We start from the raw sequence: 25,885 nt of genomic DNA, 5'->3' as shown, positions 1-25,885 counted from the left end.
AGGGAAAACCATCCACAGTCAAACAATGACTTAATTAACATATTTCTTGCTTAATGTCTTAGAAGAACAAGAGACAGTTCAAATATAGTCATAAAATCTAGTGTACAAACCTCACTCTTTGGTGTTGAGTGATCCCAAATAATCATGACTGATTGCTGAAGAAGTTAATTGATGGGTATTAATAGATGCAGGCAATAACAGAAAAGTAGAAAACAGGTTGAGATTTAAAGCCACCTTACTGTTTTTTCCTCTAATTTTTATTGGTATCTTCTTAAACTTCCAGACTAGCTACTTGAATATTTCTTGAATAGTCCTAGAATATTTTTCATTCTTCTTTTTTTATCTTTTTTTAGATTTTATTTATTTTTTTAATTGGATAAATAATGCATACTTGTTACAATGAGTAAATTAATTTTAAAATATATCAAGAAACAATGAATAATGTCATCTATCTATACCCCTATATCATTATACAACGTAACCTAGTGTAATTCTTTTTATTTTCCATGTCCTTAAAACTACTATCTCCACATTCATTTACAGAACTTAGAATATAATACATACTACTGTATAATTTGCTTTATTCAGTTACTGAGATATCACAATTACTCTTTCAATCCAGGGGTATAAAACTATTTCTTATTAAAAGCTGAGTGTTGTTTTTCATGGACATACAGTCATTTATTAAACCATTCTGGTTGATGAGAATTATAGTTGATTCCATATTTTCATCACTATAAAAATACTTCAGTATATATGCTGTATAAATATATATCTTGCATATAGTAAATCCCAAAAAGGGAGATTACCAGATCAAAGGCTTTGTGTACTTCTAATTTTAAAAGATAATGAGGGATTATTTTCCAAAAAGGTTGTAAAATAAAATATTTATCTTTCTTTAAATTCACAAAGATTTGTCAAGATACCACTAGGCTTCTTGCTGTTTTATTATGAATTTCAGATGATTCAGCTATAATTTCAAAATCTAAAAAAAAATTCCCAACATCTATAATCATGGATGTTACATGGACATATGCAAATATCCATAGAAATGCATGTTTTTAAAATTCTACTGAATTGCCTAAAGCCAATTTATTATATTAAAAGTATGTTGAACTTTGAATTGAATATGTTTGCATAAGCCAGAATCTTCAATTTCTGTCTATGGAAAATATTCAGGAGCACAAAGAAGAATAAAAAAGTCAAACAAGTAAATAGACAAAATTCCTTATCTGTAAGAGTTGTCAGAAGCAGCATACCTAGGACATATTCCATACAGTAGTGAACAACTTATTGAACAAGTTATCAGCAGTGTAGCGAATTTTCCAGAAAAGTCATGCAGATTTCTCTCCTCAACAAGACAATTGTGCTGGTTCTTGGGACGTATTCTTTTTTTTTTTTTTTTTTTTTTTTGTCTTTTTGCTATTTCATTGGGCCGCTCCCGCGGCATATGGAGGTTCCCAGGCTAGGGGTCGAATCGGAGCTGTAGCCACCGGCCTACGCCAGAGCCACAGCAACGCTGGATCCGATCCGCGTCTGCAACCTACACCACAGCTCATGGCAACGCTGGATCGTTAACCCACTGAGCAAGGGCAGGGACCGAACCCGCAACCTCATGGTTCCTAGTCGGATTCGTTAATCACTGCGCCACGACGGGAACTCCTTGGGACGTATTCTTACTTCTCATATTAGTATTATAACTAGGATTAATTCATAGCATTACTGAGTCAGCACTAGAGATATAAAAGAACAACCAGGAAGTACCAGGCCTCTACCACAAAGCAACTACAAAACTAAGCCTCAGAAGCTGGGGAATTATGTGTGGGACCAGATCTTGTGGATGCTTTATGAAAGGAGTCAGGACACCAATCAAATAAGGGAGAGACTATTGATTTGGGGGCACTCTCCCGAAATTCAAGATTTAACATCTGGCCAAAGACTACAAGAAATGTGGGCAAGCATGCTGTAGCCACATTAAGTGAAGTTCAAATGCTATTTTTTTTTTTTTTTTTTGTCTTTTCTTTCTAAGGCTGCACCCTTGGCATGTGGAGATTCTCAGGCTAGGGGTTGAGTGGGAGCTGTTGCTGCCTTCCTATGCCAGAGCCACAGCAATGCCAGATCCAAGCCATGTCTGTGACCTACACCACAGATCAAGGGCAACACTGGATCCATAACCCACTGAGCAATACCAGGGATTACACCCACAACTTCATGGCTCCTAGTCAGATTCGTTTCTAATGTGCCACAATGGGAACTCCTAAAATGCTATTTTTTTTTATATTGGACAGCAGAAAGATGAAAAAAATCAGAGAAGTATGGAGTGAATGTGCTACATAATATTGGAAGATGACTGTGTTCTATGGAACCATCCAGGGAATACACCATTTATCAAGGTCATAAGACTTGCTCTGATGAGAAAGACATCAGAATCACTAAGAAGTTCAATGGTTACTTTCCTCTGTTGCTCAGGTGTGACAATAGGAGAGTCCATTACCTAACTTGTAAAAAGCCATAATCCCTGTCTAGTTTGCAGACCTCAGCCAATTTCCCAACTTATAATCTATTAATTGAAGAAAAGGCTATGATGCCAGGAAAAGGACTCTGCAATACCATGAAAAGTATACATGGTAATAAAGCCTCATGTTCTTCCCCAAAGGAACCTTCAGTGATTCACTTGAGTAACTGTATACCTGGAAAGGAGAAATTTTTTTTTTTTTACCATTTAAGATTCTTTTTTCTTTTTTCTTTTTTTACTTAATGAATTTTATTACATTTATAGGTGTACAACAATCATCACAACCATTTTATAGCATTTCCATACCAACCCTCAGCGCATCCCCCCACCCTAATTCTGTGTATTTTATTTTAATTTATTTTATTTTTTTTTCAGTTGATTGTTTATTTTATTTTTTTTTCCATTTTTTTATTACTCAAATGAATTTATCACATTTGTAGTTGTATAATGATCATAACAATCTGATTTCACAGGATTTCCATCCCACAGCCCAGGCACATCCCCCCACCCCCCAAACTGTCTCCTCTGGAGACCATAAGTTTTTCAATGTCTGTGAGTCAGCATCTGTTCTGCAAAGAAGTTCAGTCTGTCCTTTTTTCAGATTCCACATGTCAGTGAAAGCATTTGACGTTGGTGTCTCATTGTATGGCTGACTTCACTTGGCATGATAGTTTCTAGTCCATCCATGTTGCTAAAAATGCTGGTATTTCGTTCTTTTTAATGGCTGAGTAATATTCCATTGTGTATATGTACCACATCTTCTGGATCTACTCTTCTTTGAGGACTCAGATAATAGTTGCCATGGTTTCTTTATTGAAATTGGTGCATGTGAGGGCAAGGTAATGAATAGGGTATTAGTTATGGTCCAATTCACAGTGAAACTATTGTAGACTTATTCTATGATATTTCTCTGTTACCTTAATATGTAATTGGAACAGACATTCTTAGTAGTTGGTGCAAACTCCACACTGGGCCTTTGGCTTGTATGGTAAGATCTATCATAATGTGGAAGGCTGAGTAAAAACCTCTGAAACTGAGCCACCTCTGGTAGTAAGGTATACGAGAAAGTCAGATCAAAATTGCATCTGGGCGGAGTTCCCGTCGTGGCGCAGTGGTTAACAAATCCGACTAGGAACCATGAGGTTGCGGGTTCGGTCCCTGCCCTTGCTCAGTGCGTTAACGATCCGGCGTTGCCGTGAGCTGTGGTGTAGGTTGCAGACGCGGCTCGGATCCAGCGTTGCTGTGGCTCTGGCATAGGCCGGTGGCTACAGTTCCGATTCGACCCCTAGCCTGGGAACCTCCATGTGCCGCGGGTGCGGCCCAAGAAATAGCAACAACAACAAAAAAATTGCATCCGGGGGTTGGGCATGAAAATCGATCCCATGCTAAAAGATTCAAAGTATGAGTGAGTGGTCATCTCCATCAAAGCTCCATTTAATTCAACAGTCTTGTCCCTGCCGAAACCTGAGATGCCATTCCAAAGAAGAATGGCAAAATAATGAAATAGAACAAACATTAAATGAACTGTTAATTACACTGTTACAAAAAGAGTTTCCTGAAATAGAAGAGCCATATTTACATATTAAGAAAGGATATGTGCCAGGGAAAACAAACCCAGGTTAGCAGCATGGCATATCCTGGTAAAATTATCTTCACCATTTTTGATTGTTTGATGATTTCTTACAGAAGACATTAAAAAAAGCATGAATCATAGAAGAGAAAAGTTGGTAAAAAGTTTATTGAAATTATAATTAAAATTTTTTTTGAGACAGTTAAACTGAAAAGGCAAGTCATAGATTGCAGGCAAATACTTATCAAGAACTTGTATCTAGAACATATAAATAAGTCATACATATTAATAAAATGAAATTAGTCACTCAATTTTTGGAAAAAAAATGCAAAATTTTGAACAGAAACGCCTCCAAAGAGGATAAATTAGTGCCAAATAAGCATGAGAAAAGATGTCAGTATCAGTACTTATTAGTGGAGTGCAAATACCACAGCAAGTTACTAATATAAATCCACTCGAATGGCTAAGATAAAAAAGACTGACAACACCAAGTGCTGACAATAGTGTGGAGTAACTCAAAATGGTATATATTGCTGTTGCTTAAGGGAATACAAAGTGGTGCAGCCACTTTGGAAAACAGTTATGACTAAACTTATATTTTCAGGATTTCACTCCTAGGTATTAACACAAGAGAAATGATATATGTCCACACAAACATGTATATGTGAAAGTTCATTATAGATTTATTAATGATTGTCCCAAATGGAAAACAACTCAAATTTCCATCAATTAGTGAATCAATAAACAAATCATGGCATTTTTAGACAATGTAATACCATTTAGCAGGAGAACAGAATGAAGTACTGATATGTAAAACAACATAGAAGCATTTCAAAAGCATTACGACAGATGAAGACAGCCAAACACAAAAGACTGTATACCCTATGATTCCATTAATGTGAATTTCTGGGGGGGGCGGTGGAAAGCCACATCACTATGATAGAAAGCAGATCAGTGGTTAACATGTGGTTGTGGGTTAAGGCATAAACTTCAAATGGGCACAAATGCACTTGAAGAGGAGGGAGAGATGTTTTATATTTTGAGTTTTATGTTGGTAACATAACAAATATTTTTCTTAGGGCTGCACCCACAGCATGTGGAAGTTCCCAGGCTAGGGGTCAAATCAAAACCATAGCTGCCAAACTACACCACAGCCATGGCAATGCCAGATTTGAGCCGCGTCTGCGACCTACACCATAGCTTGCTACAACACCGGATCCTTAACCCACTGAGCCGGCCAGGGATCAAACCTGCATCCTCACGGATACTAGTTGGGTTCATTACTGCTGAACCACAATGGGAACTCCTAACATATTTGTTAAATAATATAGAAATGTACTTAAGAGTCAGTGGACCAAATCTAATAATTTCTGACATTGTATTATTACTTGCTCATTTTTATTCTATCTTTTATAGCTATAACTAGCACCATCCAATAGATTTTTTTTTACAAGGTTTATATCTATACTATCCAATATGATGGCAACTAGCTACATGTGGCTACTGAGCAGTTGATGTATAGCTAGTGTGAATGAAGAACCAAATTTTCAATTTTATTTGATTTTAACTTATTTTAATTCAAATAGCACCAACACAATACTTTATATTCAGTGTCAGACAGCTATACTTGGGATCTAAATCTGTTGTTTATTTTTTACTCCTGACTTTCACTCATGCTGACTTGCCTCCTAATGTGTTTGATTATCTTTGGTTGTGAGATTGATACTTGATTTTCATCTGCGCAAATCATGTGGGTTTAATCAAGTTGGATAACTCTTCTTGCAGAGGTGATTTTTATCTACTTCTGTAGAGTGGGTTTTTTCTACTTCTGCTGAGATCCAGGATTTATTTACCTCTGACTTGGGATAACTTCAACTAACCTTGAAGATCCTGGCTTAAATTAACCTTACAGTTAAAGCAACAGCAACCCTTTGACTCTAGCTTAAGGTTCTCTATCCTTATAATAGTGTTACTTAGAAAACCTCTTCTAAAAACTTTACTCTTTGAGTGTAAATGTTTCCTCTTAGCTGTATCTTCAAAAGTTACTCTACCTGCTGAGGTTTTTCTCTCACTGAAAAGAATCAATGAGGCACTTCTAACTGTCCTGTTTTATACCTTTTCTCATTTCTGTGGAGACTCCCAGACTTCTCTCAGCCTCCTGAGTAAGAGATTATGAATACTAATTCATCCTATTCACTTATGCCACTGACCACTGGATAATTTCTGTAGTCATAGCAACACATTTCAAGATCTATTCATGTCGCTACTAATTTAAAAAGTGCTGTCTTTCATACACTAAAATTGTTCTGAAGCACCAACAGTAGAGGCTATAATCTGTGTTTTGTATTACATTACTCTATATTTCATTTGACACTTTATAGACAATGGTTCATTATAGTAATGGGAACATCACTTCTTGATGAGTTGCTTCGCTTAACCATTTTGATGCCTAGAATATTTGCATCCAGGAACACATTGACATAACTTTGAAATAAGTTATTAAACTTTAAACTTATTTATATAAAATTTAATATGTATATCAGTTTTTTTTCAGTTTTTGAGATTTGAGATAAGAAATACATTAAATTAATAGTTCGTAAGATGTTCAAAGATGGAGTAAGAATCAGAAAAGGTTTATGCTTCAGAGATGAGTTGGGGGTTAGGGCTAGGGAAAAGGGTGAATTGATACCTGAGGAGTAATGTGTTTTATAGTTTGAAACAGGCATTTTGGATTAGCTAAGTTAAAAATAGCCATTGAATATATTTTTGCTATGGCTTAAGACGGCTGAGGTGGACAAGGCTACCTAGCCTACAAAAGGTTATGTATTCCCTGAACTGTGTTCTAATCAGCTCATAAAACTCCTAAGCAAACAGATTGGTGAACAGCAGAGATCTGGTCCTGGGTCCAAGAGGCATGCTGTCTAACTTCTCAATTCTTTGAACTTGAACCATCCCTTCTAATCATGACTTATTTGGTACTCTGGAAGGGCCATTACTGATAGCTATTCTGATTAATGCTGCATGGTGTGGCAGAAGTTCCAATTTCCTGTGACTTTCCATCTGGGTAAATAGCTGTCATCATTAGGTAATGGCTGCTTTGTTAAGCTATCAAATTACTAAGCATTTACTACAATCTAGTGCTGTTTTAAAATGATTTGATTTAATAATTAGTTATGATTTTCCTATTTCTACTTCTAGATGAATAGCAATTTCAATTATTTTCTTTTTGCCTTTTGTTTCCTCACCTTTAGTATTTGTGTATTCCCTCACAAATATACTATATCATTTAAAGTATATTTAAAATAATAGCGTAGTTAGTGGCCACTATAATTTAACTGTCATGGTTGCCTTTCATAAATGCAATATAACCCATGAAACTTGATTTTTTTCTTCTTAGGTGCATAATTTCAAGAGTATAGGAGGTCTGAGAACAGTAAGGAGTACAGTTTTATGCTACATTTCAGCAAAGAACACAGAATGGTTTGGGTGATTAGAAATTCTAATGACAGTCACAATACTAATGTGGATGGGGGTTGCAGGGAGAATGAAGGGTGGGGAGGATATACCAAAACAATGTTATACCCTCCTACACCAAAGGAGTCATGGGTCAAGGTTATCGCTTACGTGGATTTTCTGTAATGTTGACCATACCCTTCCTGAAAAATCACCGTATAATCTATGCTCAAACATAGACAAATTTATCACTTACTGTTAAAAGGGAGTTCTACAATGATAGAATCCTAGTATCATCTCTGAAGGGGAGGTTCAAAGGGAGAATATTTCCAACTTTCGAGCTGTCTGGCTTGAGGCACCTTTTTAATATAAAATACTGAGTGATATTGAGGAAACTTTGTGATATAATAAGTAAAGAGAAGTCACAAAGATGATGCAGAGGGTTCCTATACCAACACCCAATTTTCCCTATTTTTAACAACTTACATTTGAATGGTACATTAGTCACAACTAATGAACCAGTTTGGATGCATTATTATTAATAGAAATTCTTGTTTTATTCAGGTTTCCTTAGTTTTTTTTTTAACCTAATGTTCTTTTTCTGTCAGAGGCTTCTACCCAGAATACTATGTTCCATTTAGTTATTGTGTTGCCTTAGGCTCCACTTGGCTGTGACAATTTTTCAGACTCTTATCTTGATGATTTTGATAATTTTGAGGAGTTCAGGTGAAAAATTTTGTAACTGCACCTCACTTGGGACTTGCTGATGTTTTCTTCATAATTAGAATGGGGTTCTTGTTTTGGGGAAGAAGACCACAGAGGTATAGTGCCAGTTTCATCATTTTGTATTGATGCTGCTATCAACATGACATCATTGTGTTAACCCTGATTACCTAGCTGAGGTAGTGTTTTTCATGTTTCTCTATTGTAAAGTTACTCTTTTTTCCCCCCATCTCTCTATACTTTACTTTTCTTTTTAAAAAATCGTTACTATGTACAGCCTAGGGTACAAGTTAACATTCTACCTTCTTCAAGGGGTAACATCACATAAATTATTCAAAATTTGGAATTCTTTTGCAGAGAAGATTGTCTATTCTTTCCCTTTAAAAGCAATTATTTATTTATATCATTATGAACTCATGGATATATATATATATATATATATTTATACTTTGGGTTATGATAAAATAACACAATATTCGTATTCTTATATTTTCCTAGTTCATATCATGCTTTTCTAAATGCATGGGATATGGATTTTCCTGTACAAGCCTCTATTTATATGTCAAAATTCCTTTCCTGCTACTCATTTACTCACCAACATAACTGAATTATGTGAAATACCCCAAGGCAGCCATATTATCTGTCCCCTGTGCCTTAGTATATTCTCTTTACTTTGCCCAGAATGTTTTTTTTTAACAGGTAGTTGTTTAACGTCTTCATATTCCTCTGGACTCAACATCATTGGGAAGCCATCTCTGACACCTTCCACATCCATAATCCCACTTAAAACACTTTTCTTACTCTTGTGGATTCTTTTAATACTTATTAAATGTATTTGTAATTATTGCTTTGTCATATTGTCTTTTATCAAATGTGAGGACATCCAGAAAATAGGTATGTCAGTAATTCTTGTATTGCTATTTTTGTACCTATGTAAATTCCATAATCCTTTATGTGTGACCCCAAACTTAAAAATTTTGAAAGAGTTCTTAAAATCAAAATCTTTTTCTTAGTCCTTTGATGGCAGAACTTGACCTGATAGGAACTTCTTTGGTAGTAAAACCCACCTGAACACTTGAACTGATGAAAAACTATCAATAGCCTTTAATTACACCACTATTTTTCTGTAGAAATGTTATATTTGATGATTAAATCCAGACTTCACTGAGGATATTAGAATATATTGTATATTTAACATATTACCTCTCTGAATTTAAACAATTCTTAATTTTGAAATTCATAGGGCCCTAACATTTTTGGAGTACAGATTGTATCCTCATGTTACATTTTCATAAAATATTAATAAATTTGAATTTCATTAGTATAACAGAAAGAAGCTTTCAGCCAATCCTATAGAAAAAAAAAAAAATGAAACCACACGCTATATGAAACCAAATGGCTGAATTTATTACTCAATTAATAAAGAGCTTTATTCATTAAATCTAATCTCTGATCAAAATGACTAATTTTATATGGGTTTTGGGGGGAAGCCTTCTTTTGAAGTTTTATGGTTTAGAGCAGAGGGGCTAGGTTAATACAGCCTTAAATGTTCACTGGAGTGAATCTGCCACCTATTGGCTGAGCGTCAAGTCTGAGGCTGATACTGATCTTGGGTTTACAGAGGCATGTTCACTAAAACTCTTGTGTCCTTGATTGATTACATAGGTTAAAAATCAGTCCTAGGTTATAGAACTGACATTGACTGATTAAATGAGTTTAAAACCTAATCTGCCAGCCAGATCTGCTTTAAGGATTGATAGTCTTTTCTAGAAGCATGGGAACACTTTTTTAAAATTCTCAATGAACCTGCACCTAGGTAACTTTTTCTTCTTCTCAGGAGGTATATCTTTGAGAACTATGTATATATATTTAATTTTATTTATTTATTTGTTTTTTTTAGGCCTGCACACGTGGCACAAGGAAGTTCCCAGGCTAGAGGTCTAATAGGAGTTGCAGTTGCTGGCCTACACAACCACAGCAACTCCAGATCTGAGCCATGTCTGCAACTTAACACAGCTCACGGGCAACACTGGATCCTTAACCCACTGAGCGAGGTGAGGGATCGAACCTGCAACCTCATGGTTCCTAGTTGGATTCATTTCTGTTGTACCACGATGGGAATTCTAAGAACTTTATTCTTAAAAACCAAAAGTCTGCTTATCAAATCTCTTATAGTACCAAACTGAGGAAACAATTTCTCATTTTTATTTATTCATATGTGGAAATGGATGGGACTTGAAGATGGAAGCTCTGGCCAAAGCCATAGAAATAATTTCAATGAAAATGTGGATCAGTTGGTTAGAACTTCTAAGGTCCTTTAAAAATGTATGTGTATATATATATATATATATATATATATATATATATATGTGTGTGTGTGTGTGTGTGTGTGTGTGTGTGTGTGTGTAACATATGTATGTATGTATATATGTATATGTATATTTATATAATAGAAAATCTTACATCCTTCTAATTTGCTTGTGGTATGGTTTCACCACTGTCTTGGACTTATTTCCTGTAGAAATTCTCATTGATTTATGGCAATCATATTTGTGGTGTATTCTTTCTGTTAGCAGCAAGGGAATCTCTGGTGTTCCTCACATCTCACTCAGTTAGAACTTGCAGGATATTTTCTAAATTCAAAAGAACATCTTGTTAAACCTTGGATGTAGATAAAATGGCTGGGGGTGTGTGGACATGAGGTAGCATTACCAACATGTGCATTTCAATGAAAACATTAAACAAGACATCTTTAAAAGATTTTGAAACATTCAGTGCTATAAAAAAATCTATTGCTTTTTTTATGAATATGATCTCAGTTTCCATGGACAGGAAAGTGAAAGACTGCCAACAGCATATAAAGTTCTTGAATTACAGAAGATAATGAAATTTTGAAATAACTTAAAAAAATCTGTGTCATGGGAGATAATTTTATTATATTTTTCATTTTCCTTCCCTGTACATTAACTACTCCCAGGAAGGAAAAATTGCCTTTGGCAAGAAAGGGTAAAATATTAACTATATGTGTGGTTAATCTATGGTCATGGTATTCTGAAATGATCATTGTTACAAAGGATAGTTTGATTTGTAGATGTTCTGTTTTGATTAGTCTGAAGGACTTCAAGCATTGTGGGGCTGAGCCCTGCCTTGTGCCACCTCAGAACTCTAGAAGGAAGGCAGAAAAGTAGAAACAGTTCTGTTGTTGGGGGTAAAAAGAAGAGGGAAGAAATCCTGAGTTCTAGCTCAGTGAACTGTGAATTAAAAAGTGAATAAACAGGAAGAGTAAATAAATATTTTATACCATCTATTGGACTCTATTTATATTAGTAATGACATAATAGGAAGTTTGATTGCTTTCCAGAATGTCCTTTTTTTGATTGCCTTCCCCATTTGCTTTCCTTCTTCATGAAAAGCTTTTCCTCCACCTCATTTGCATCTGTTAATACCTATGTCATCACTTAAGAAAACTGTGTCCATTCCACATTAAGCAGTCCTTTCCCAGTGAGCCATTACCCTTTCTGTTTCCATTACAAAGTTTATTTTACAATACACCTATTATCTTGTGCAATTTTTAGTTTTCTTATTAATTATCTGGCTTTCCCAACAGAAGATGCTCCCTGAAATTCCAGTGTATGGTGAAGTCAGCTCATACTTGCTTGTAAAGGCTGGTAGTTAATACTGGAAACACCACGTAATAATTTGTTTCTGCACATCTATTCTTAATTTCATGTTCAGTGATGTCATAGCGGTAGCTTAAAACTAGCCATTTATACAAGTAAATATGAGCTGGCTCCAGCATACCAGTAGACCTTCATACAGTATCTTCTGTTAGGAGAGCAGATAATTAACAAAAAAAATAACAAGCCATGGCGGAGTATTTATGCCATCAAAATTGGCAAGTGCTACACAGCAAGGCTTTTTTTTTTCCCTGGAGAGTTAAGCACATGACTGGTAAGGAAAAGCTATGTATTGATTACTGACTCTTGGGTCCCAGCACAGAGCCCAGTATGTAGCAATGCTCAATAAATATAGTTGAATGAATGCACAGCAAATTGAGAGGTTACAGTTATTTTCAGGTGAAAATTGTTTACTCTTTTTAGATTCTATAAATTTCATTTAGCAAGTTCAGTGACTCAGTTAATTTTCATTTCACATAAACTAGTAGCTAAACAACACAGCATTTATACTTTAAAAAAATTTTCCTTTTGTGAGTATTTTTAATACTTTGTACTTAAGAGGGTTTATTAATTTGATACACATTCTCAGTGGTTTTTAATCTATTCATTTCTCTGAATTATTGGGAATAATATTTTTTAGGTTAATTGGGTGAGGAAAAAAAAATCAGTCCCCTGCCATGATAGGTTGAGCAGTTATATTGTAAAGAGCACTGACCCAGTGAATCAGCTGATTGGATCCAAGCTCTAATTCCACTACTAACCATTTCTTTGACTTTAAGCAAGTCATTACATTTTTCTGAGCCTCATTTCCCTAATCTCTAAAATGATGAGATTGATTTGGACAATACTTAGGTTTGTTCTAGTTTTAAGCTCTTATATTTAATCTTTGCTAGTATATTTATCTTTTTAAAAATAATTAGAACCTATATCTAAAAATGAGTGTGAATTTATAATCTAAGCATTTCTTGTTGCCATTTATTAGTTATGCCTTTCTAATTAAACATGTATATCTTATAGCTGCATTGTATATATCTCTTTAAACTTCTCCCTATAACACATGGTAGCCTTTGATATCTTAACATTCTTTGAAACATTCTTTCTTTTTCTTTTTCTTCCAGAATATGAAATCTCCCTTTTCTTCAGACATCCCAGATTTTATTTTCACCTTTCTTGGTCTATTTTCTACCAAACTTGCTTGTGGAACCCATGATTATGTCCCTCTGTTTGATATCATTTCTGGCCCCCCTCATTTTCTTTTTAAAAACTTGATGGTCTTTTGTGCGGAATTGCATTTATCAAAATGTTCTTTTAGTGTGTTCTTTTTAAAGTAATTACAGTAGGTGGAAAACTGTCCAAGCTTGCTGCTGTGTACTTTGTTATAAAATTATCCTACTTCAATGCAAATTGAAATTTCTTAGCATTCAAAACATGAAAGTACTTACTTTTTTTTAACCAGGTATAAAATGTAGCACAAACTATTTCTTTGATAAGAAGCCTTTTAAACACTGTATTTGATATTTCATTTGGAACATAGAACAGTTCATTTATTTCCTTTTCAGAAAGAATCCTATAGATCTTCTTAGAACAGTTTACAATTTTATGCTTTAAAATGAATTGCAAACATCCATTGCTACTTATGCATATTAAACATGATTTTGTTTACACATTTTGGATATCAACTGCATATGGGAGAAAGAAATAGTTCGTTGTCTCTATTGTCCTTCTTCTGCCTCACTGCTTTTGTCTAGTTATCCTTCATCATCCCCCCATTTGTTAAGCCACTTGACCATCATACTTTCTGTTTATGGTACACAATCTTTTTAGTTTCTGTTATAAACTGAATTGTTGTTGTTGGTGTTGTCTATCCAGGTATATTTAGAAAGTCATTATGAGAAGATTTATTTATTAATCTAGCACTTAAAGGATGCTAACTATATGCCTAGGACTCTTAAAAGTCTTTTACAAATATTCACATTAATTCTTACAATGGGACTATGTGGTAGGTACTATTATTCACCCTGTTTTAAGTACAAAGTAAAGTGAGGCTAAATCAAGTAACTAGCCTAAAGACAGCCTAATAATGGTAGAGCTGACACTTAACTCAAGCAGTCTAGTTCCACAGCTCATGTTCTTAACCACTGAACTATGCTGTTTTTAAAAGATAAACGCAGCCAAGAATTGAAAGGGCGGGTGCTAAGAGCATGGACAAGCTCTCAAAGTGAAAATATCACAACAAGGTTATTAAAGCCAAAGTACACACTAAGAGGGAGAGTGGGCTGCCCTGAAAGTAGGGAGTGGCCCCACTTTGCAATTGGGGTTCCCTTATATTCCCATGCTGCCGACCTGAGTGAGGACTTGATTCTTTCTGCCCTGGCCCACTGTACATGCATAAGGGCTGAGTGTTGATTGGTCTCTGTATGGGTCATATTCAATTTTCTGATTGGTTTTGTGAAGGATACCTCATTTGCATATGGGACAGATTATGGGGAAGTTCCCTGGAGTGTCCCTTGATGCTATGCTTGCCCCTGTAGAGGTGGGAAAAGGAGTGGGCCACATAACTTTCCCAGTAGGTGGTAGAAGGGAATAGGCTGGGTTGCTCAAGGTGGGGGAAGGGGCATTTCAGTGAGAGGGTGGGATGATGATAAGGGTCTGGTAATTCTTGTCTTGGCCAGAGATTTTGAGTTTAATTCATTGAAGGGAACTTGAAGACCAACAATTCCATATATTGTGAAATTTTATGTGTTTGATCCAGGCTTGATTGATATCTTTCTGTTACACCCCAAAGCATTGCTTTTAAAAGGAATAAACTCCAGGGCACTTGACTACCCTTGTTATAAGCGATTTTCCCACTTTATTTTATTAATACCTATCCTTTTTCTTATTGAATAGTAATAGAAAGAACTCCTATTATAAAATAATTATTGAATTGATTTTTTGAAACTGTGGAATTTTTCAATGCTTTGGAACCTAGAAGAAATGTTTAGAGAAGATAATTGTCTTGGTAAATAGCTTAAGCATATATAGAGTGCAGCCCAAAGCATCCCATGATAGGAAGGGATATAAACATAGTGTCACTGCATGACATTTTTGCCTAATCTAAAATTTTAAGGATTTTAGTTCGTATGTTACCTGAAAATCAATAACAAGTGAGTGAAGCCATTGAAAAAAATGTGACATTGGATCCTGATTATCTCTCAAATCACTACTCTCTTACAGTGGGTTTACTTTGTATTTTTATCATTTTTTTTCATAATTGTGTGTGCTATCAATTTGAAGAAAATTCTGCAAGGGCAAGCAAAATTAACCACTTTCCCTGTTGTATTGTAATGAATACAGTACTGTGAATCCAGTTGGGAATAGAATAAATAATAAAAATAAATAGTCCCAAAAGGAAGAGTAACATTTCCCAGAATAAACATTTAGTTGTTCACAGAGTATGATAGAGACAAAACAGAAAAGGAATCTGTTACAGAAGTTGTAGACCCTAATTCCATCACTTGTTGGTATATTAGTTTGGGAAAATTTCTTACTCTTGAACAAAATGTCAATATAATGATTCATTTATTTATCAAATCATTACTGATAATCAACTTACAGAAATCACGCTGCTTGCTAGATTATTGTATTATAGAGATGAATAAAAATAGTTCCTACTCTGTTAGATTATCTTCCAGGCACATAAATAAGCAATTACCTTAAATAAATACTATACTAAAAACATATGAGATACTTTCAGGAAAATAAGCAAAGATGGGCCTTGCTATAAAATGAGATTAATCAATATTTATAAAATAAATTGTTTTCTGAGACATGATATTCTTATGTATTCCTCATAATCAGATTTTTAGATTTTGATGTCCTGGACATTAAGACTAGTTTAGTAAATATTTTAACTCTTTTCAGTGGGTGCAATATTACCTATCTTTTTCTATCATTGAACTCTATATTCCTCTAAGTAAAATTAGACTCCATTAGAGAGTATTTGTACACCAGTCTAAGAACTGTATTTTAAATATAAACAACAAGAAAATTATAAACTAACCACTTCTTTCATTATGTGAAGAAAAGCCAGAAATCTTTGTCAATGTTTCTCATCTGTTTCTTAAATGAAGTCATCCTTTACTAATTTTTATTAGTTAAAGTGTGCTCTGATGAATGCTTGGATGACTGACTAAAGTCAACAGTTCTCTTCTAAATTAGTTCTTTAATTTGAAATTTAAAATATTTTCATCTCTTCAAAATGAACCTTCCATTTACGAATTATTGTGAGATAATCTAAATATTAGATAAAAGAGATGGTTTCAACTATTTTGAAAATATTTTGAAAATATTTTTAATGTTTCTGCAAACAATTTTTTTTATGTTCTACTTTCTCATGTGAAAATTCAAATACCTATTTCTTGGGGGAAATGGGATCTTTGCATTTGTTTAATAAAGAAATTTAAGAAATACAAAATTACACTTACAAAATAAATGTCCCAGGGATAAAATGTGCAGCATTGAAAATATAGTCAATAATTATATATCTTTTTATGGTAACAGGTGAAAAAACTAGACATTGTTGTGATCATTTTGTATATATAGAAATACTGATTTACGGTGTTGTACACCACAAACTAACAGTGTTATGGGCCAATTGTACTTCAAAAAACAAATAACTAGAAAAAGAGATTGGATTTGTGGTTATCAAAAGCAAGAGTTGGAGAGAGAGAGAATGGGATGAAGACAATCAAAAGGTATGAACTTCTACTTATAGGAAAAATAGGTGCAAGGGATAAAATGTACAGCAAGATAAATATAATTAATACTGCTATATGTTATATGAAAGTTGTTAAGAGAGTAAATCCTAAGAGTTATAATTATAAAGAAAATTATTTCTTTTTCTTTTTATCCTATTTCATATCTATATGAGATGGTGGATGTTCACTAGAATTACTGTGGTGATAATTTCATGATGTATGTAAGTCAAATCACTAGGCTGTACACCTTAAATTAAATAGTGCTGTATATCAATTATATCTCAATAAAAGTGGAAGGAAGGTTAAAATAATATTTAAAGTGTGAAAAAATAAAAGGGTTATTTTGCTATAAAAATAAAATAAAGGAACTTATTAAATTTAGAGGAAGAAAGGTGATAGAAATATCTCCTTCAAACATTTTGTGAAAAGGTTTTTCTGGGAGTTCCCATTGTGGTGCAGTGGAAATGAATCCGACTAGGAACCATGAGGTTGTGGGTTTGATCCCTGGCCTTGCTTAGTGGGTAAAGGATCCGGAGTTGCTGTGAGCTGTGGTGTAGGTCACAGATGCAGCTCAGATCTTGCGTTGCTGTGGCTGTGGCGCAGGCCAGCAGCTACAGCTCCAATTAGATCCCTAGTGTGGGAACCTCCATATCCTGCGGGTGTGGCCCTAAAACATCACACACAAAAAAAAGGTTTTTCTTTTTTCATATCTTTGGAAATTGTTTTCATTTTTCCTTATTTCTGTACTACTTACCATAAATGATACAATACATGAGGTTAGAACTTCACCTGAAGCTTTTTGTGTGTATGTGTCATGAGGGCATATTTGGGGCATGTCTGCTACTTTTGTTGAGGTTGCTTATGGTATGTCATGAATTATTCACCTCTAAGTAAAAGTCGTCTTTTTTTTTTTTTTCTAATCACCCTAGAGAAGTTTTCACAGTGCAGTATAAAGACTCCTGGGAGTCCTCAAGACTCTTTAAGAGGTCTTTGAGTTCATGATAGTACTAAGTTGTCATCTGACTTTTTATTCTCATTCTCCCATGAGTATACAGTGTAGTTTTCCAGAGGCTACATGATATGTGATATTGTTTCAGTTTTAGTGTAGAAATAGATAAAAGAATCCAGCTGGCTTCTATTAGCCAAGCATTAAAGATATTTGCAAAACTTTAAAACAATAACATCCTTCGTGCTAAATGTTGCAAACATGTTATTTGTGTCAAAATAGATGTTATTTCTGTTAGTATATAATGAACTATGAATGTTAATATAGAGTTTATTTTTTGCTTAAGATAAATTAATAAATTAATATTTTCAGAATTCTCCTTTAATTTCTAGTTTGGTAAGTATCTCTATAGATGATCCATCAGCAGACTGAGACAGCTCTAGGCTCCACTATTCCCCACAGCCAGCTGCTCTGGGACCCAGTCATACCCACCAGTGTGTTGACACTAGCACCAGGAACCCCCAAGCCACACAAACAGTCACCTTCGGACCTGGCCCTGCCTACCAATATGCCAGCAGTCACTGTGTCAGGCAGGTAATCAGGCCAGGTTCTAGCCCTACCTACCAGTGTACCCATAGTAGTCAGTCATCCTCATGACAACAGAAGGACCCCTACAGCCCACATAAGACACGTCTAAACCATATAGCTCTAGTGACCAAAGGAGAGTGTGCTGCTGGGCCCCATAAGATGTCTGCACAAGGCCACTTTTCCAATTCTAGGAAACATAATTGACTTACCTAATCCTTAGAAATTAACAGAGAATTAGGCAAAATGAGGAGACAGAGGAATATGTTTTAAACAAAGGAATGAGACAATACCTCAAGAGAAGGATGAAATAAAGTGCATATAAGTAATTTACCCTATAAGGAGATGAAAGTAATGATCATAAATAATCTCAACAAACCCGGGATAAGAATGGATGAATCAAGTGAGACGTTTAACACAGAGTTAGGAAACAGAAAGAAGAACCAACTGAAGAATGCATTAACCACGAAAAAAACGCACTACAAACTATCAACAGTAGAGTATTTGGGAGAGAAAAACAGATCAGTGAACTGGAAGGCAGAGTAGTGGAGATCACCCAAACAGAACAGAAAAAAAAAAAAGTGAAAAATGAGGGCAGTTTAAGAGCCCTTTAGGACAGCATCAAGTGCACTAACATTTGCATTATAAGGATACCAGAAGGAGAAGAAACATTTGCATTATAAGGATATCAGAAGAGAGAAAGGGGGGCAAATTTATATGAAGAAATAGCAGTTTTGGAGGAAAGTTTATAGTAATAAAACCTATTACAGGAAACAAGAAAAATTTCAAATAAACACTCTAACCTTATACCTCAAAGAACTAAACACACACACACACACACCATCCAGAGTTATTAGTAGAAGAAAAGATAATGAAGATAAGAGCAGGAATAAATAAAATAGAGACTAAGAATCAATTTCAACAAAACTAAGACCTGATTCTTTGTGAAGATAAACAAAATGGATAAACCTTTAGTTAGACTTATCAAGAAAGAGAGGGCACAAATAAAAAGTAAAAGAAGAAAAGTTATAACTGACATCACAGAAGTACAAAGGATCATAAGAAATTACGATAAACAATCCTTTGCCAATAAGATGGACAACCAAGAAGAAATGGGCAAATTCCTAGAAACATAAAATCTCCCAAGACCGAGTCAAGAAGAAAGAGAAAGCATGAGCAAACCAATTATCAGGATTGAAATAGAATCACTAATTTTAAAATCAAACAAAATTCCAGATCCAGATAGTTTCATAGATAAATTCTACCAAACATTTAAAGAAGATTTAACACCTATTCTATTCAAACTATTCCAAAAAATGAAGAGGAAGAAACTCCTCCAAACTCATTCTAGGGGGCCGGAATCACCCTGACCACAACTATGCAAAAACATCTCTAAAAAGAAATTTACAGACCAGTATTCCTGATGAACAGATGCAAAAATCCTCAACAAAATATTAGCTAACCAAATTCAACAATACATTAAAAAGATCACACACCATGATCAAATGGAATTTATTCCAAAGACGCAAGAATGGTTAAATATCTACAAGTCAATAAGTGTAATACATCACTTAAAAAATGAAAGATAAAAAAATCACATGATCGTATCAATAGATACAGAAAAATCATTTGACAAAATTCAACATCTGTTTATGATAAAAACTCTCAACGAGTTGGTATGGAGGGAACATACTTCAACACCTTAAAGTCCTCTTATGACAACCCCCCAGCTAACATCATAATAATGAAAAGCAAAGCTTTTCCTCTAAGAGGAGAAATAAGATAGGGATGCCCACTCTTGCAGCTGTTATTCAACATTGTATTGGAAGTCCTAGCCACAACAATTAGACAAGAAAAAGAAATAAAAGATATCCTAATTGGAAGTAAGGAAGTAAAACTGTCACTATTTTCAGATGATGTGATACTAATATAGAAAATCCTAAAGCTCCAACAAAAACTATTGAAAATAATAATTGAATTTAGTGAAGTTATAGGATACAATATGGTATACAGAAATCTGTTGCATTTCTACACAGTAATAATGAACTATCAGAAACAGAAATCAAGAAAACAATCTAATTTACACTCACATCGAAGAGAGTAAAATACCTAGGTATAAATTTAACTAAGGATGAAAGACTTGCACTTTGAAAACTATAAAACCTGAGGAAAGAAAATTAAGACAGCACAACTAGATCATAAAAATTAGTGTGTTCATGGATCAGAAAAATTAGTATTGTTAAAATGATCATACTATTGAAGGCTGTCTACAGAATCAATGCAATGTTTATCAGATTCCAAAGCTTTATTTCTGAGATCTAGAACATATAATTCTAAAATTTGTATGTAAACACAAAGGACCCCAAATAGACAAAACAATCTTGAGAAAGAAGAACAAAGCTGGAAGTATCATACACCCTGTTTTCAAATTATATTACAAAGCTACAGTTTTGAAAATATTATGGTATTGGCACAAAAATAGACACCTAGATCAACAGAACAGAATAGAGAGCCCAGAAATAAACTCATGCACATATTATCAATTAATCTATGACAAAGGAGCCAAAAGCAGACACTGGGGAAAAGAGAGTCTCTCCACTAATTGGTTTCAGGAAAACTGGACAGCTGAATGTAAAAGAATGAAACTAGAACATTTTATGACACTATATACCAAAAAAAAAAAAAAAAAAAACCCTCAAAATGGATTAAAACTTAGATGTAAGGCCTAAAACCATAAAACTCTTTAAAAAAACATAGAACAAAGATGCTTTTTGACATATGTCTTAAAAATATTTTTTTGACTCTTAGGCGAGGGAAGCAAAAATAAAAATAAACAAATGTAATCTCTCTGGTTTGTACAACAATGGAAACCTCTAAGAAAACAAAAAAGGCAGCAAGTTGAATGAGAGAAGATATTTTAAATGATATATACAGTTATTCAATATTCAAAATATATAAATCATCCATTTATACAATTCAACATCAAAAGACAAATGATCTGTTTAAAATGGGCAGATTGGGTCACCGCACTGTATAGTAGAAAAAATATATTAGGGAAATTTTAAAAAATGAAAAAAAATTAAAATGGGCAGAGGAAAAATTAATATGCATTTTTCCAAAGAAGATATAGAGATGGCTAACAGGAACATGGAGATATACTCAGTATCATTAATAATCAGGCAAATGCAAATCCAAACCAGAGAGGTATCACCCCATACCTGTCAAAATGGCTATGATTAAAATGAAAAAAATAAGAAGTATTGACAAGAATGTGGAAAAAAGGGAACCCTTATACACTGTTTATTTATTTTTTATTTTTTTGTCTTTTTGCCTTTTCTAGGGCCGCTCCCACGGCATATGAAGGTTCCCAGGCTAGGGGTCCAATCGGAGCTGTAGCCACCTGCCTGCGCCAGAGACACAGCAATGTGGGATCTGAGCCGCGTCTGCAACCGACACCATAGGTCAAGGCAATGCGGGATCCTTAACCCACTGAGCAAGGGCAGGGATCGGACCCACAACCTCATGGTTCCTAGTCGACTTCGTTAACCACCGCACCATGATGGGAACTCCCCCTTATACACTGTTTATAGGCTTGTAATTGGTATAGCCACTATGGAAAACTATATGGCATTTTCTCAGTAATTAAAAATAGAACTTCTATATAATCCAGCAATTTCACTTCTAGGTATTTACCTGAAGAAGACAAAAATACTAATTTGAAAAGATATATGCATACTGATGTTGATTACAGCATCTTTAAAATACCCAAAATATGGGAGCTAGAGTTCCCACCATGTCTCAGTGGTTAATGAATCCGACTAGGAAACATGAGGATGTGGGTTCAATCCCTGGCCTTGTTCAGTAGGTTAAGGATCTAGTGTTGCAGTGAGCTGTGGTGTAGGTCACAGACGCAGCTCAGATCCCACATTACTGTGGCTATGGTGTAGGCTGGCAGCTACAGCTTGGATTAGACCCCTAGCCTGGGGATTTCCACATGCCCCAGGTGCAGCCCTAGAAAAGACAAAAAAAAAAAAAAAAAAGGAAAATAAAACCCAAAATATGGGAGCTGCCTAAGTGTTCATGGATAGAAAAATAGTTAAAGAAGATGTGGTATAGTTATACAATGGGATATTACTCAGCCATAAAGATGAAATTTTGACATTTGCCACAATATGAATGGATCTCAATGGCATTATTCTAAGTGAAATAGGCAGACAGAGAAAGAGGAATACTGCATGATCTCATATGTGCAGTCTAAAAAATAAAAAAAATAGAATAACACAAAAACAACTCATACAGAGAACAAATGGGTGTTTGTCAGAGCAGAGGCATTATTTAAATGGGCAAAATAGGTAAAGGGGATTAAGAGTTACAAATTTCCAGATATATGACAAATCAGTTATGGAGATGTAAAATATAGAATAAGGAGTGTGATTTATGATATAGTTTATAACGTTGTAATAACTTTGGAGACACCCAGTTACTAGACTTATAATGTTGATTGTTCCATAGTATATGTAAATATCAAAACATTATGTAGTATACCTGAAACTAACATAATATTATATGTCAACTATATCTCAACAAAATAAATATAAAATTAAAAAAATAAAAATCTCTTTGTTTTCTTCACACAGTAATAATATTTGAGACCAAAAGACTTGAGAATATCTCTCCTAAGTCAAGACAGTGGAACTCATAATCCATACAATTTTGCTGTTTTTGTAGGTAAAAAATTACTTTAACAATTTGGCCAAGTTATCACTTAGTGCTGCACAGATGCCCAAGTAAATATTTGAATAGGTAGCATACAGTAAAAATATCATGAACCAGATACATGTTGGGTACAGAGAAACCTAGCCAGTAGCTAAAATAATTCTCATGGTGACTAGTAAATCTGTTCAACTGAATCTAAATTAAAAAGGACAAATGATAATTCCTACTTTGGTTATAATCATGAAGAAAATATCCCAATCATTCTTGAATAAGTACAAATTGTACTGATAGTCCCAGAACATTCCACTTGCTTTGCTGGCCTAGACAAAACTGAATGGTTTAGTAAATGAATGTTTCAGTGCAACCCAAAATATGTGATAAGGGCTGAGCTGGCATATCCCATCCTCACTCCTCTCCATACCTTACCTTTTATAACTCTTCCAAGACTTTGTCTCCTTCTGGTCTTTGGGATATGTAATATTATTCCTCTTTCCAACACAGTGCAGTTCAGTGTAATGAAACCAATACACTCAAACTTAAACACACTAAAGTTAGATAGCACTTAATTTAAAAATATTTCAGAGAGTCTTAGGTTTTCTACCTTTTGTTCCCAAGTAGAGCATTCTGTGAACTAGAAAGGAAATGGAAGAGATTTTAAAAGACCATCCTAGGAAAGATCAGATGAATCTGGTGAACAGATAAGAATTGACAAATTTATGGGAAAAGTATATATTGAGTTTTTTTCCTACTTAGTTTTCATAAGATTAGAAAAATTATAAAGGATGGATAAAATTGTACAGTGGCAACAATACTCAAATCAGGAAAGTAGTCATACACTTTTAAGTTGTGCACCTAAAAGATTACTTGAAGCAGTTACTGTGAAATGGTAATGATCAATTGGATTCACCTTTAAGGGGAAAAGTATTCTTTAAGGTATTTGTAAGGTTGGTGTTAGAAGAAAAAAAGGTCAGTGGTTTACAAAATTATGAACTTAGTGTTGCATATTATCACATGGTTTAATAAAAAAGATGACACCTTGTTTGGCCTCTATTGATGTGGAAAAATGTTTGATTCTCCCTGTTGCTGGTTTTTCTTTTCAAAAGAATATTGCCTAGTTAAATTCTTAAACCTCTTTTTCCTCACCTTATTCTTCAAAATGTTCTTTACATGTTAAAAATGATCCTATAATATTCTGAAGCACTTATTTTAAGTATCCAAATTATAATTGTAACCTGTAGTTTTCATTTACAGTAAATTTAATGACTAAAAAAGGAGCCTCCCAAATTTGTAAAGTTTTAGATGATAAAAAGCTTCTTAGTTTAATGTTTTTTGAAAATTCATTTTATTGTATTACTGCTATTATTGTCATTTCAAGGAAAATCCAAAATTTAAAGAAATCATTGGGATTAAAACTTTATTAAAAATTCTGGGAAAATACATTACATATAATTAGAAATGTTAATCTTTTCAATAAGAGGATGTGGGCAAGTGTTCTAAAAGCTTAGCTGTTCTAAATATCATATTGAGGTTGATTCTAGGGACCTCTCCTTAGTTCTTCTCATTAAGTGGGACTAGAGTGGATTTCAGATATATATTTAGAAGAACATTTGATTACAGATGGCCCACGAGTTCACTTTAAAAGAAGACGATGACAAAATGACAGAGGGTGGCAATGCTCTAAGAAGAGAGGAATGTATCTGCAACATTTGAAGAGCTATCAAATTATACTCACCTAGGCTTCCACCATTCTGTGATGGACAGACTCTAAAGTGGTCACTGTCGACTCCCCCCCCCACCCATGTTCATGCCTTTATACAAACTCCTTCCCTTGAGTGTAGGTGAAACCTGAGATGCTTCTAACCAATATAATACAGAAAAGGTGTTCCTATTTTACTTTCATAATTATTCTATGTTATATTAGACTCCATTTTTCTCCGTGACTTACTCTACATACTTTTGATTTCCTAGAAGTAGTAAACAACCATGTTGGAAGGAGCACAGAGCAGGGAATAGAGTGTAATCTCTAGGTGATAGCTAGCAAGAAGTCTAGGCTCCTAGCCCACAAGGAAATAAATTCTGCAAACCTTAAATTCTTCTTGGTTATCTTGGAAGTTTATACTTCTATAATCAGGACTGTATATAAAAACAACCCATGAGATCCCTTGATTGCAGCTATGTGACCTTAAGCAGACAACTCTAATCTATTTCAGGACTCCTGATCCAGAAAGACTTTGATATAATAAATGTGTGTGGTCTTTATTCTTTAAGTTTGTGGTAGTTTGTTACTTAGCACTAGATTACCAGTATATATACACATCTTGACTTCAAAAATATTTCTGGAGCAAAATTTGGTTACAGTATTTTTAAGATATTTTATTTAAATGCACCCAGTAAATTCTTATTGTAAAAAAATAATGCTCTGAATATCCCTTGAGAACTTGTTGCAAAATGGCTGCCCCTTCCTTATGAATAAACAATCAGGCTGAATTGGATTTAAACACTGCATGCTTGCCTAAAGCACTTTGTTGTCATATCAAATTCCTATATTTTTGCTACCAGAAGTTTTTGTATCTCCCAGTGTAGTGTGCTTCTCTAGGGGTTTGACACCACATTTAAACAGAGCAAGTAGAGAGAAAATAAAAATAAGGAATGAACTTTAGCTGATGAGATTAAGCTAGCCTAAAAATGTATAAATCTTGTACTTGAAATTTATACTGCTCGAAGGGGTCAACTGACATGTATGAGTTGAAACACATGTATATATTCAGTATGTATATTATTGTCATTAAGCCAAAAAATGCATTTCCTATCAATTAAGGACTTCATTTCAAAGGGAATAACCATATTCCCTTTAGAAATGAGTAACTTTGATTAGGAATGGAGATGCTATAAATTTTATTCTTCAGTGAAGACAGGATTTGGTATGCACAACTGCTATGAAAGAAGAATTGGACTGCTCTA

The sequence above is a fragment of the Sus scrofa genome, chromosome 9 (assembly GCF_000003025.6).
Source record: "Sus scrofa isolate TJ Tabasco breed Duroc chromosome 9, Sscrofa11.1, whole genome shotgun sequence".
Classification (NCBI taxonomy): domain Eukaryota; kingdom Metazoa; phylum Chordata; class Mammalia; order Artiodactyla; family Suidae; genus Sus; species Sus scrofa.
The sequence above is the reverse complement of the archived record's forward strand: the minus strand, read 5'-3'. Positions refer to the sequence as shown.